The sequence below is a fragment of the Ictidomys tridecemlineatus genome, chromosome 2 (assembly GCF_052094955.1).
Source record: "Ictidomys tridecemlineatus isolate mIctTri1 chromosome 2, mIctTri1.hap1, whole genome shotgun sequence".
NCBI lineage: Eukaryota > Metazoa > Chordata > Mammalia > Rodentia > Sciuridae > Ictidomys > Ictidomys tridecemlineatus.
In genome coordinates, this window is record NC_135478.1 from 70,456,980 (window position 1) to 70,470,082 (window position 13,103).

Genomic DNA, 13,103 nt, shown 5'->3' on the forward strand with positions numbered 1-13,103 from the left:
AGATTCAGGTTGCTGTGGTCCTGTGTGGCCTTACCTCAGCAGGTTATGCCCTCTGGCACTGCCCACTCCCTGCATGGTTCCCCACATTTGGGCCTGCAGTTTCCCCTCTACTTGGTGGACACCAGCACACCTGAGCTTCTGGGGCTACCCAAATGCTTCCACAGATGCTGCAGACAAGGCCCAAGTGCTAGAGTCCAGGAGGCCAGCCTCTGCTGGCAATGCACTCAAGGGGTGTGTGCCACCTGGTGACAGCCCACCATGCAATGGCTCAGGGCCACATCACATCAGTGACTCTCCCTTTGGGACCCTGCCCAGGTCTGCTGAACCCCCACTGACACTGCAGCCAGAAGGGTCTGAGTCACCAGGAGTCCCCACCACTGGTCAGAGGCCAGGCTGTTCCCAGGGCAAGTGATGCACCTGCAGTCAGTGTCATCTAGGACAGGTGGGAAGTGGGGGCAGGTGATGCAGAGGGTTCAGTGCCCTACTGGCCCTGGCCTGCAGCCTTGTGCCCCTTGGCCTTGTGCTAGTGCCTGGAAACCTTACTTGCCTCTAGGACTGAGGATGGGGCAGCTCAAGCAGGCAAGAACACTATTTGCCCAAGGTTCTGCCCCAGGCCCTCTCAGCTCCAGGAGACCCCATTTCTCTCCTTTAAAGACCCCAACAGAGACAGCTCTATGAACAGCCTGATGTAGAGATCATAGTGTCTGCTCTGTGCCTACACCATTAGTGTCCCTTTGCATACCAGAAGTCTGCCAGCCTGTACTTGATGGGCAGATGGAGCATGGGCAGGAATTTCTTCATCTGGTTTTCTCCCAAGTGGCCCCTGCCACATCCTAGACGACAAAGCCAAACTGCTAGGTCTGAGGTAGGTGCAGGACTCTGCGTGGGGTGGGGTGGGGTGGGGTGGGGGGTTCTTGCATGTGGGTCAAGATTGGGAAAACTCCCATTTGCAAAGAAACTTGAGGCCCACCAGAGCTCACCACATGCAATGATGTTGATATATTTAGTGGCTTTTAAGACAGCAAATCCCATCTCTGCTTGCATGCCTCCTGGGACAGGGATCTCACTACATATGCTGGGCCCATTTCTCACTGACAGTCACCTGTCTGCCTCAGGTTGCTTTCTGTGCCTGTTACCAACAATTGGCCTTCAGGTGAGGGCTGAGAGCCCACCCCTAGTGGTGAATCAGGAGACTCTAAGGCTGAACACAAAGCTGTGACCAAGCTGACAGCTCCAGATTCCCAATCTGAGCCCTGTTTCACATACCAGCAGAGACTCTAGCCTGTCCCTCAAGAATCTGCACTGTATTTTTCCCTTAAAGGAGAAATCCAGGGCAGATCAAGTTAGTAGGGACAATGGGCTGGCAGGGCCTGCCTGGGGTTTGGAGGGTGACAAAAGGTAAAGGTGAAACAGAAAGACAAGGTGCCCAGGGGATGTGGGGTGCTTAGTGAGATGAGGCGAGGCAGAATCTAATTTCCTAAGATGGTCCCTCTGGCAGATGCAAGCACAGTGGAGGCCTGTGCCCTGGTAGGGATTGGGAGATGGTCCACAATAGTCTGGCCAGTCCTGAAGAGAGGGGTGGGAGGATGCAGAAGGCAGTGGATGTGTTTGGAATTGGACTTAACAGGATGGGGCGGAGGCGGCGGGCAGGGCTCCCAAGCGTCTGCCCTAAGCAGCCGGCACGGGGTGCTGGTCCCTGAGGTAGGGGTGCCAGGAGGAGCGGCCGCCTTGTTGAGGCCCAGGAGACATCTGGGCGGGGGTGTCGCGTGGGCTGTGCAGGCTGAGCTCAAGAGAGGGGGCCCGGCTAGAGGACACATTTGGGAGTCGTGAGCGTTGGGTGATATTTACAGCCCAGGAAGAGATGAGATCACCGGCCGGCGATGACGAGAGGCCAGAAGGGGGTGGGGTGCTGGGCCAGAACCTGGGGGCTCTGTTCTTGTCCACCCTAACCCCTCCTCATCCCCATCTGCCCAGCCCTGGACCAGCTAGTTCCTTAAGTCAAATACTAGACTGGATGGGTGGGCCACTGTCTAATATCCAATCTTGTTCTCCAGGACCCTCAGGCTAATTAAAGCCACGTGAAACGCTGTTGAGCGTGTCAACCTCCCCCTGGGTACCCACTGCTGGTTTGCCATGGATGCTCCTGGCCCTCATCCAAGGATGCCAAGCCAGCCACAGAACTCCCTGTGGACAGACTCCTTCACGGTTCACAGGCTCATCCTTATGTCCCAGGCCCTGTTAGGGCTATGCCACCAACCACAATCAGTAGAGGTTGACATCTAGAGCTGAGTTTATAGTAGCTGCAGCCACTGGGGGTAAATAAGCCAGAAGCAAACACCTCAAGGCATTGGGCTCATGGCAGCGCTGCTCCTGAAAGTCAATCTCAGGCAGCCATGGCCTCCGTCCCTGGAGCCCTGGGAGGGCAGTGAGGCACCACTGCAGACCCTCTGGGGACTGAGGTATCCCTGGAGCTGTCTAGGAGCTGCACAGCTAGCCTCAGAAGCACCTGCCCCCTGTTTATCTCTATGCCCCGGGCTTTGCACAGTAATTGGGAGAATTATATTTTAATCTTTAAATTAGTTCTGAAATAATAGAAGCAGCAGAATGTTCAGCAACTGATGATCGACTAATGTCCGGTGAGACTAAGAACATGCCAGAAACATGTTTGGAGAGAAGTGAGAGTTTATTTGTTAGATGAGCTGAGGTCCAGGGGCTAGCCACAGCAGCAGAAGGGTAAGGCCCACTTCTCACAACAGGGGGACACATGTCTCAGTCACAGGCCCCAACTCCAGTTCTCAGCCTCCCAAAGTGGAGCAGGGCCTCACTCTCAAGTCTTCACAGGAACTTGATGTCCCTAGTGTGCAGATGAGGAAATAGGACCAAAGACATGAAGTGACATGTCCAGGCAAGACTGGGCATGAGGCCACATTTGTTCAGATGCCTAGCTATGAACCGAGGCTCTGATTTAAAGCATTGTGTGGCTTCTTCACCCTTGTACCCAGGGATGTCATAGGATTTTAAGTGTCAAACTCTCCTCCTCGGTCATTCAGTCTGGGTTTGTTGCTTGGGAGGGGAGATACCTCTAGGTTATGGTGAACACATGGTAATGCTATGTCTGGTCAGGTGGCCCCCAGGCCATTTACAGCTACAGGGGAGGCTCAGCCTTCAATTTGACTTCTCAATAATGCCCCGGGTCCTCTGCTGACAAGCTTCATTCCAGTTCCTTACTTAGTCCTGTTCACCTTGCTCCTGATTTGCTCTTTTCCCATCCTGTGCCAGATTGAGGCTGCCCTAAACCCCTGGACCCTTGTCAGACAGGCTTGGATCCCATGCATATCACAGTTGGGGGGCTTGGCAGAGATCCCAACACAAGGTCCCAGAAAGACAGGTGATGAATGTCCCTGACTCACCCATGGAGATGCAGCATGAGGGCCCCACTGCTTGGAGGCCATGGAGAGGGAATAAGATAGGAGTGGGCATGGTGGCCTCTAGAGCTGTGCTCTTGGGAGGTTGTTTGTGGCGAGACCTGGTGTTTCTGAGGCTCCCCCAAAGCACCAACCCTGGGTCTGGAGCCTGAAAATGGCTCTGCTGGCTGAAGCCTGCCCAGAATTAGGGTCTAGTGCTAACATCTGCTCCTGGGGGCATGGGGAAGCTGCCAGGGCACACCTCTGCAGTAGCCCCTCACAGGTAAACTGTCCCCCAACCTACATCTGTGCTGCAATGACTAGATCCTGCCCTTGGGTTTGCCTGGCTGTTGTGAGGAATGAGTAAATACTTGTGAAAGCAGTCCCTGCTATGGGGTGGCATGGGAGGGACTATCAGATTGCTATGATGGCTAAAATCCCCAGCAGGGATCAAATAGTGCTCTTCTGCCATATTGTCCCACCCAGCAACTTATCTTCTTATCCTTCAGATCATAGTATCAAGCTCACACCTGGATTCCCAGTCCCAAGAAAGCCAAAGGAGTCCCTCAAGACCATGGAACAAATGATGGAACCATTTTGGCCTGGGCCTGGCCACCCAAGCACACCTCATTCTCTGTGGGACCATCTGGAGCTGGCTATGACAGCCTGATGTTCTGAGCATTATACACACACATTTCTCTTATTCTGGCAGCAGATTCATATGATGATAGGAGGCAGGAAGCTGGCCTGTTGACCACATGGGGCAGAGCAAGACTTGCATCCAGCTGCTGGGGTGTCAGTGAACACCCAGCTCCATAAAGGTCCTGCCTTTTTGACCAGTGCTCTGGTTGGGCTTGATGGAAGGTCCTTCATGGAGAAGGAACAGGGAAGTGTGGGGCCAATTTATCCAGATATCCAACCAGTTCACCCTACATTTATTAAGTACCTACTGTGAGCAGATAGATCTTCTTGGATCTTCCTGGGGACAGGCAGGAGCACTCCTGGAGCCACCAGCATCACTCCCTGGGCCACCTGGGCAAACACGGGCCTGGGCTGCTGATGTGTCATGTGGACACAAGGAGGACATGGCAACATTACATATCTGGCATGTGGAGTCTGCACAAATGGATATGTGAGGGAGGAGCAGCACGTTGTTCACTCACATGGCCCAGCCTCAGTTCCCCTAGACAAAGGGAGAGGGCAGAGGATAGCCCCTTCAGCAGACACTGCACGGTGCTTGCCAGCACCTAGCCTCTCCAGAGCTGCTCCTGCCTGTGCTGAGGGCTAATTAAACCCACCACCGACCGGCCCCGACAAACACTGGGGAACAGGAGGCCTCTGATTTGTCTTCACAAAGGGCTGTGCAGAGATTTATGGGCAATAAAGAAACATCCATCTCGGGGCGGGCAGAGGAACGGCAGCTTGGCCAGTGGGGCGGGGGCAGTCCTCTCCCAACACAGGAGCGCCAAAGCTGCATTAATGATGCCGCCAAGACTTGCAGGGGCTGCTCACCAAGGAAGGAGAAAAATAAATGTGAACAATTAGGGAATAATGAAGACTTTGCAGGGAAAACACCTTGATACCCACAGCAGCCAGTGAGGCTAGCCTGAGAGTCTCAGGACACCAAGCCAGTGGTGACCTGGGATGTGGGGCACCTGTCGGGAGGGGCAGAGGCAGAGCTTGATTCAGCTGCCAAGCAATTATTTTTGAAAAACGATGAAGCAGAGAGAGTGGAGGTGGGGCAGGGCTTGCAGCCTCCAGGAGTGTCCAAAGCTTCTAGGAGGCAGTCACTGTATCTCATGGGGGAGTAAAATTGTCCCAGCATCAGCTGCAGGAACTGGGGCAGAGACCTCAGCCTCGGACACCCTCCCTGAAGCCCCTTTTCTAGACATGCCCCCTCAAACCTCTCTCCCTGGCTCCAGTTCCATTTCTCCACCCTGGAATCCTGCTTCTGTCACCTGCAGGCCTTCCAGCCCAGTCACAGATGAGCTCTCCCTCTACTTCCTCTGACAAGAATGTCCTGTCCATCTGTCCCTTGTGTGCCTGTCCATCTGTACACCTGCCACACACTCCATTCAATAGAGGCCCTTCTCTTCCCTTCAACAAACCCTACTCTGATGGAGTCCCGAGGAGGCATGGTCTTCCCCCTTTTTATCCACAGTCATCACTATGCAGGGCTCTACCCTTCCCTACCTCCATTCAAGGACCCCACTTGACCCTGAAGAGGGAAAAATTGACCATGAAACATCTAAGCCTGATATGAATGGGGACCCCTAGGCCAGGAGTGTCACATTATGGTTCCCAATCCTGCCACACTTGGAGAAGCATTTGCTATTAATTCCCTGGGTCCCTCCTGGCCCCACTGCTGGGTCTCGGGCTGAGGCTAGGGACTCAGAGGTGTCAACCTCACCTGCTTGCCTGCCAAGTAGCCAGTAAGATGGGGGCATCTTGCCTTGAGGAATGGGCAAGATTGCACACCAAGCCCACTACCCACATTCAAATTAACCTAAGCCTGAAGAATGTGCATATGTTGCCACCCTGCAAGGTCTATTCTGTAAAGTCTAATCTCAATAAACAACCACACAGAAGAAACCAGTCTTACAAAGTAAGAAACACTTGCCCTGGTGAGGAGACACCTGACACCCTCCTTCCCACAGCAGCCTTAAGCAGGCACTGGGGAATCAATGCTAACCCTGCCCCGTGTCCTCTTCACTGAGAGACTAAACAGTGGGGCCCTCACTCCCACCCATTTCCCTCACCATGGGCATGGGGCACTTGTAGGCCAGTCAGAGGAACAGAGAGCCTAGGAGGCTACAGGGACAGCTACTGGAAACCACTAGCTGAGACGGCCTAGAGAAGGACCAAGTCCCCTTAGTCATTGCACTTTGGCTGACAAAAGTGTCCCAACCCTAGAATTGGTGAAGAGTGAGGGTCCCCCAACCCAGCCAACTTTCATGTTGATGTGATATCAGTACCTAAACTCTATGAGAGCCAGTCCTGTTGCCCAAGGTTTGCTGGGCCAAGAGTTAGACAGAGTCCCCATGTCCTTGCCAATGTTGTAAGTGCTCCCAAGAGAAAAGGCACAGTATTCTACACCTGGGTTTCTCCACTCCAACAAGTCCTACCACCACCACCACCTGTAAACTAGTCCTGATTATACTCCACTTAAATGGAGTATAGACTTGGTGCCTAGGGTGACCAGTTAAGTCAGGTAGCTCGATCTCCTGGGTTTGACAGACGAGTATCAGGCATGTGCTTGACCTGGCCGTGGGCATAAAGAAGAGAGTACAATGGCTTCTGGAAAGGCTTTGTTGGTCTAGAGAGGAGATTGAGAGCAACAGTGATGTTGGAAAAACATCTACCATCCCCAGCCCATAGAACTAGTCAGAACCAGAGCCCTACCACCAAGAATGGATGGTTCAATTGAGGGTCAACCTCCACCAGCCTGAGCCTACTCCTCCCAGGATATCCTAGAGACCTGCCATGTTGTCCATTGTGTCAGTTGAACTGTGTCTCCTATGGCCCTTAGGCATGGGCCCACTGTCCCCAATATGGATATGAGGAGGGAAGTGGGACTTAGGGAGACATAAAACTATGGACAGGCCACAGGGCCAGGAGCCAAAGCACTTAAACCCAGGCACCAGTAACCTCTCACCTTCTACACCAAATGACCCCCAAAAGACCCACAAAGCCTCAGTAGGCCCTCCAGTCGAGGGCCCCTCTAACTTCAGAGAGGGGCTAAATATATCTCAGCCCCGTGGATACCCATGGTGGTCAATGTCCTCTCCTGTTCTAAGTACCCAGCTGCACACCTTCACAGCTACTCCATCCCTAAGAATTCATGAAAAGAGGAAATCATTCCATTCCTCTACTTGGATAAGCTTCTTAGCCTAGAAAAAGCTGCCTCCAGAAGGAAGTTTTTGCAGGGGGTCTAAGGCAGGAAAGTAAGAAGTTCTCCCCAGTTGGGGAGGGACCCGAATATTCACCCTGAGTACAATGGCACCTTGGTGGGACAGGCCTGGGATCTGACCCCAGGGTGCAATACTGAACCAGGTCAGTGGGCAGGGTGGGAGTAATCCTAGATGACTGTAGAAGGATGGGGCTTCAGAGTTTACTCTGTTTGCCTCTGAGATCCCAGTTCTTCTTGCTGGGCAGTTGCTGCCATAGCATCACAGTGCCTTCCCTACTCCCAGTTGGCCTCCAGCTCAGTATATATCAAACTGTAGGCAGAGCAGGAGCTCAATAATGCAGGATTTGACTTGCAAAATCAGTGAGAACACAGCAGCTAATAAGGATGGGCTCAGAGGGGTCTAGGGGTAGAGCTGATATCCAGATACTAGGGGCAGGAGAACAACCTAGGGCTCGAATGAGTAGATATAGAGGAGGCAAGGCCCAGGAGACCCTGGGCCTGTCATACTGGCCACTGACCTCTCATGCCTGGAAGACACACAGTATTATGAGGCAGCTATCCCAAAATGGGGGATGCAAGGGACAGTGTCTACCACCTACTAGAACCAGAGCCTTAGGTAAGCAAAGCCATTATAGGAGTACCCAGCAAGTATCATTCCCACACTTCCCTGATCACTTGTGTAGAAGAGGTTGAATGAGGGGCTTGCCCGACCCTTCCCACACACAATGTTGTCTTCCTTACTCTATTGCTCCAGCTGAAACACTGCTGCAGTGGCTTCAAATGTGAGTGGTCTTCAGTACTAAGGAGAGGAGGGCTGGACTGAGCTACAGCTCAGGGGTAGAATGCTTGCCTACCATATGAAAGGCCCTGGATTCAATCCCCAGCACCACAAAAAAAAAAAGTACTGAGGAGAAGAGCTCACCACCTTATTCAGTCCCTCATCTCCCTAAGGCTATCCAATGCCCAGGCTACAAGGAACTTGAGGGTTGGCAGAGGTCATGAGTTAAACATCTTCAGCAAGAGCTAAGCTGTGCTCTCTGGTGGGGTAGTTAAAAAATGATATATAAGGAAAAGATGCTGCATTGGGAGTAAAGTGGGATGCATTCATGGAACAGTCCATGGCAGCAAGATAGGGGTTAAAGATGAGACCCCTCCCTAGGCTGGGCCCAGTGGAAATAAGAAGGACCTTCTCCACATAGGACCTCCTTGGTGGGCCCTCCAATTCATGATTTCTGTGTTCCCTGGCCCACTTCTGTGGAAGAGTGATGAAAGTTGGAAGGAGAGGATATGGCTATGAACTCACTGAGTCCTGACATCTGGGTGACCCCTTGTCCTTCAGCTTTCAACATATCCATGACCCTGTGCCAGCCACACCTGGGAGTGCACTCTGCCTTTGGTGCCTGCCAGGGAGGCAAATGAAGACCAAGGATAGGGTACAGTCCAAGATAGATGTGGTAACCAGCTGTCAATTTAGGCAGGAAATTCCCTAGATGTGGTTCTGTCATATATACTGAGAACACCTTAATGAGGAGAGGACTGGTATCCAGGGGAGGCTAGCACCCACCAGGGGCTTTCCCAGAGAGTTGCCACTGGCTGAGTGAGTTGAAGGTATCTCTGGCTTCCAGCCTCAACTATCTACAACAGATGCTCAGGAACTTGACCTTTGTCCTGTGCCCACCATCACAGCCCCTCTGCAGCTGACTATAGGTCCAGTCATTCATCCACCTGTTAGACCCCACAGAGGAGCCTTTGGTAGCCACATTCTGAAGCCTCCATCTCCTGCAGGGATTCACTCTCCCAACCACTCTTCTAATCCCATGCCTAGCCCAAATCCTGGGAAAGCTGAACCCAGTGAGTGATGATCCCCAAGGAAGGTGACCAGGAAAATCCACAAGGTTCTATAGCCCAATTAATTTCTTTTTTTTTTTCAGTATTCATTCTTTTTTTTTAATTGGTTGTTCACAACAGTACAAAGCTCTTGACATATCATATCCAACTAATTTCTACCAGGTCCTGCAGCCTGCTCCCTGGAATCCATACTCCAGACACTTAGATCCCAGGAATCAACCCAGGCAGGACAGACTAGAGCCTGGGCTTAGATCAGGCACTGCCTGGGACAACAAGGTATGTGGGTCCCTCCCCCACCTCACTTTCCTGAATTTCCAGCTAGTTTTAACTACCCTGAAATGGCATAAAGGAGGAGCTTAGTCATTCAGAAAGGCCTACCCTGAGGTCCCCCTCTAAACAGAGAGCAATAGCCCTCCTTCCAGGTCCTTGAGGTGGAAGTTATGGCTTCTCCCCTTGCATTATCAATCTGAAAAGAAAAGAACATGAATCTACACTTGGGGTTTGTAACTCAGGGGACCCCTGGCCTGTGTAGGGTGTTATGTGCAGCATCCTAGTCCCTATTCCCTGTGAGATAGATCCATGCCCCAGACACATGGCTTTCCTGCCATGGCTTTCTGGCACTCCAGAGCCTGCACCCAGCCTAGAACTGCACTGGAGTCTCCATTTGCACTCAACCCTCCACTGGTCCCTGAGACCCCAAAGGAAAAGTGTCAGTGGGCACTTCTGGTGGCCTCTGATGTCCTTGGATGACTTTTCAGGGCAGGTCTCTGCATGTTTGGTCCTACACCTGGATACATTGGCACCCAGCATTATCACCACAGGGCTGTACAGTGCAAGGGCTGATGACTGAGACTGTGTGTGGCCTTCCTGGTTGGCTAGTCCTGAGTGTTCTTTGTACTGAGCAGAGCCTACCCTGCCGCCACACTTCCCCTCCTAATTGGGCTATCTCCCTGACAGTGCCACACAGGCGCCTTATTACCTGTTCTGTTGATGTCAGCACCGTCTGCTTGAAGCTGGCAGGAGTGGAAAGGTCAGTGCGGCCGAAATAGCTTCCAACCTCTGTGAGCCCCACAGCAGAAGCCGAGAAGGGTGCAGATCCTGGGGTAGGGGTGCACAAACTCACTTGCTCAAAGCCATGACTTGGTTCAGGGCCCAACAGTTCCTCAGAGACTCAGGGAGCCTAGTTCCAGGCCTCAAAGTATGAAGCTAAACTAACATGTGCCGTTAGCATCAGGCAGGGAGTAGCCTGGGCAGCAAGACACAAGGCATCCCAGGATCCCTTTGAAGCCAGCCACACAACCTCTGCTGAGAACCACGGGAAAATACAAAGCCTACCTCCAAAACCAACTCCTCCCAACCTCAACCTGCCCAATCCATGGAATCTCTGGGTTCTTGTTAAAAACTTGAGTCTGGCTTTCTTTTCTAGAGGATAGGTTGGCATATCTGCAGGGTCTGAGGCTGATCCAGTGTCCTGAGTGACTTGCATGTTGGATACATTTAGGACACAGATCCCAAAGTGCTTTTCCTCAAAGGGAGAGAACTCAGCAAAAACAACCAAGAGTAAATGTGGTTTTGGTAACTGGAGAAACTACTTAGAGGTGAGGACAAGGCCTAGGAGGAAAATGGGAAGATGAGAAGGCTGGTCACCTGTTGCTGGGGGGGGGGGGTTGATGTTTGCAAATAACTGACCACAGGCCTCAGTTATCCTTTCTATAACATGGTATAGGAATGAATCACAGCAATGCTGGCAAGGACAGGAGCCTTGAAACTGAGATACCAAATCCTCTATGCTCCCCAAGAAACAAGACTCCACTCACAGCCCAGCACTGAAGGTAGGGCCTGGGAAGGGACAAACCACACTCCATACATGAGCTCTTACATATGTATGTATGCTGTTCAGAGGGATGATTCAAGTACAGAACCACCATGTCAGCCAGCCCATCATCTTTTGGGGCAGAGATTTCCACAGATTTGTTCTCTTGAGGTTTCTCCCACCTGTGTCTCCCAGTCTGGGGTCTTCCATTTGAGGGGCCTGATTCTCATCTGGTTCCTCACATATGGCCTCCTTCTTCAGCATGCAATACATACCCAGCCCAGCCCAGAAACCCTGAGCACAGGGATCCTCATCCAGGTGCAGCTCCTAGCTCAGCTCCCCATGGGGAGAGTCTAGCTCCTGGACTCTAGTTTCTGTTGTGGGCACCAAGCTGCCTAAGACTGGATTTTCCCTGACATGCCAGACCCAGGAAGGTCCCTTGTGCTAGCATTTATTTTCCTCTCTAGATACCTGGGAAGAAGCATTTATTGTCATCTCAGCACTGAGAAGATAAATATGGGCAAAGAACTCCACTTTTCAGTCCTCTCATCTTTGGGGACTGGGGCTGGGGCTGACCCAAGCAGAGTATGGTGCTCAGGCAAGGAAGTCTACCCTCAGGTTGGGTTGGGATGTGAAGCCTTGACCTTCTCCTCCCTAGTGCTGCTCAACCTGAACTGTGAGGTTCCTGTGGCCAGTTCACAGTGGGTGGGTAGGCTGGAGAGGCCTGTTTCCAGAAGACTCCAGAAGTAGAGACTCCAGAGGCCCAGTCCTACTTTGAAGCCTCTCATGGCTCTTCATTACTACATAATGTGTTACTCAACATTTACTTGTTGGAATTAGAAGATGCTGCAAATCCTTCTGAAGAATCTTGGCCCCAACAGGCAGTCACTTCCTTGAGCTGTGGACTGTAGGAGAGGGGCTAGCTTGACCTGAGGCTGAGTCCGGAGATAGGGGAGGGTGCAGGACTCTAGCCCTACAACAACAGTACAAAAACAGAGACAAAACCCTTCCTTAGCATGGGACCCTTGCAGGACTATGGGACAGCAGCACCCAGAAATGACTACGTTCTGTTGGAGGATATACACTGATATGGATAGGAAGTTTCCCAGTTGTTGTCATTGGAAACATTCCTCAGGTATCTGGGAGTCAGAGAGGACAGCTGTTCCACAAGAGACCACAGGGCACACTGCTGTCCTCTTTCTGGTCCCTTTCTGGCTTTGAAACTGAGATGCCAAATCCTCTATGCTCCCCAAGAAACAGGACTCCACTCACAGCCCAGCACTCAAGGTAAGGCCTGAGAAGGGACAAACCACACTCCATACATGAGCTCTTATATATGTATGTACACAAGGGAGGATGTGGGGTCAGGTTGAGGATCCTCAGCCACATCTGCTTGGGCTCAGCTTCTGCTTCCTTGTTCCTGAGGTTTTGAATCTCAGGAGTGCCCTGAGGTAGGGGATACCTTGTCCTCTATCCACATCCTCAGAGCCTTTGCATGCATGGGCTCCAATACTTGCAGCTCCTTAATCTACGTCCAGAAAGACCAGCTCAGAGATGCAGGGGGCAGCAGGAGAACCCTAAATTTGCATGTCCTGGGCCTCAAAATACTCTGTTCCATGACTGTCATTTTTCAAATTGAGCAAATGTTTGTTGAGTGCCTACTGAATATGCACCCGGGGGAGGAGAGGAGAGACAGTTTTATGCCACTCACAGGACAGAGATAAAGAGATCTGGATAAGTTTAAGGGTATCAGGACACTGTTCCCTTGCTTTTACCAGCACCCATTCCAGGGCCCTTGAACTTGCTGGTTCCTCCCCTGGGCATGTGCTCCCAGCCCACTTTCTCAGCAGAACTTCCCTGACATCCTCCTTGCATTCCACATACTACAAGCACTGATTCTCACTCCAGATCCCCTCCCTCTATAGTCACCAGAAACAGTCTCACAGGGCACCAGTCTATCTTGCAAACTGTTTCACTCTTCCAGAAAGGTGCCCAGAGTCCCTCTCTCTCATGAGAGAGGCCAAGGGGATATGGATGTGGCTGGAAAGACCATGCTTCAGACCTAGTGGCCTACTCAGCCCCTCCTTCCCTGGCCTGAAATGACCATTCCTCACTGGAAAGCAAGGAA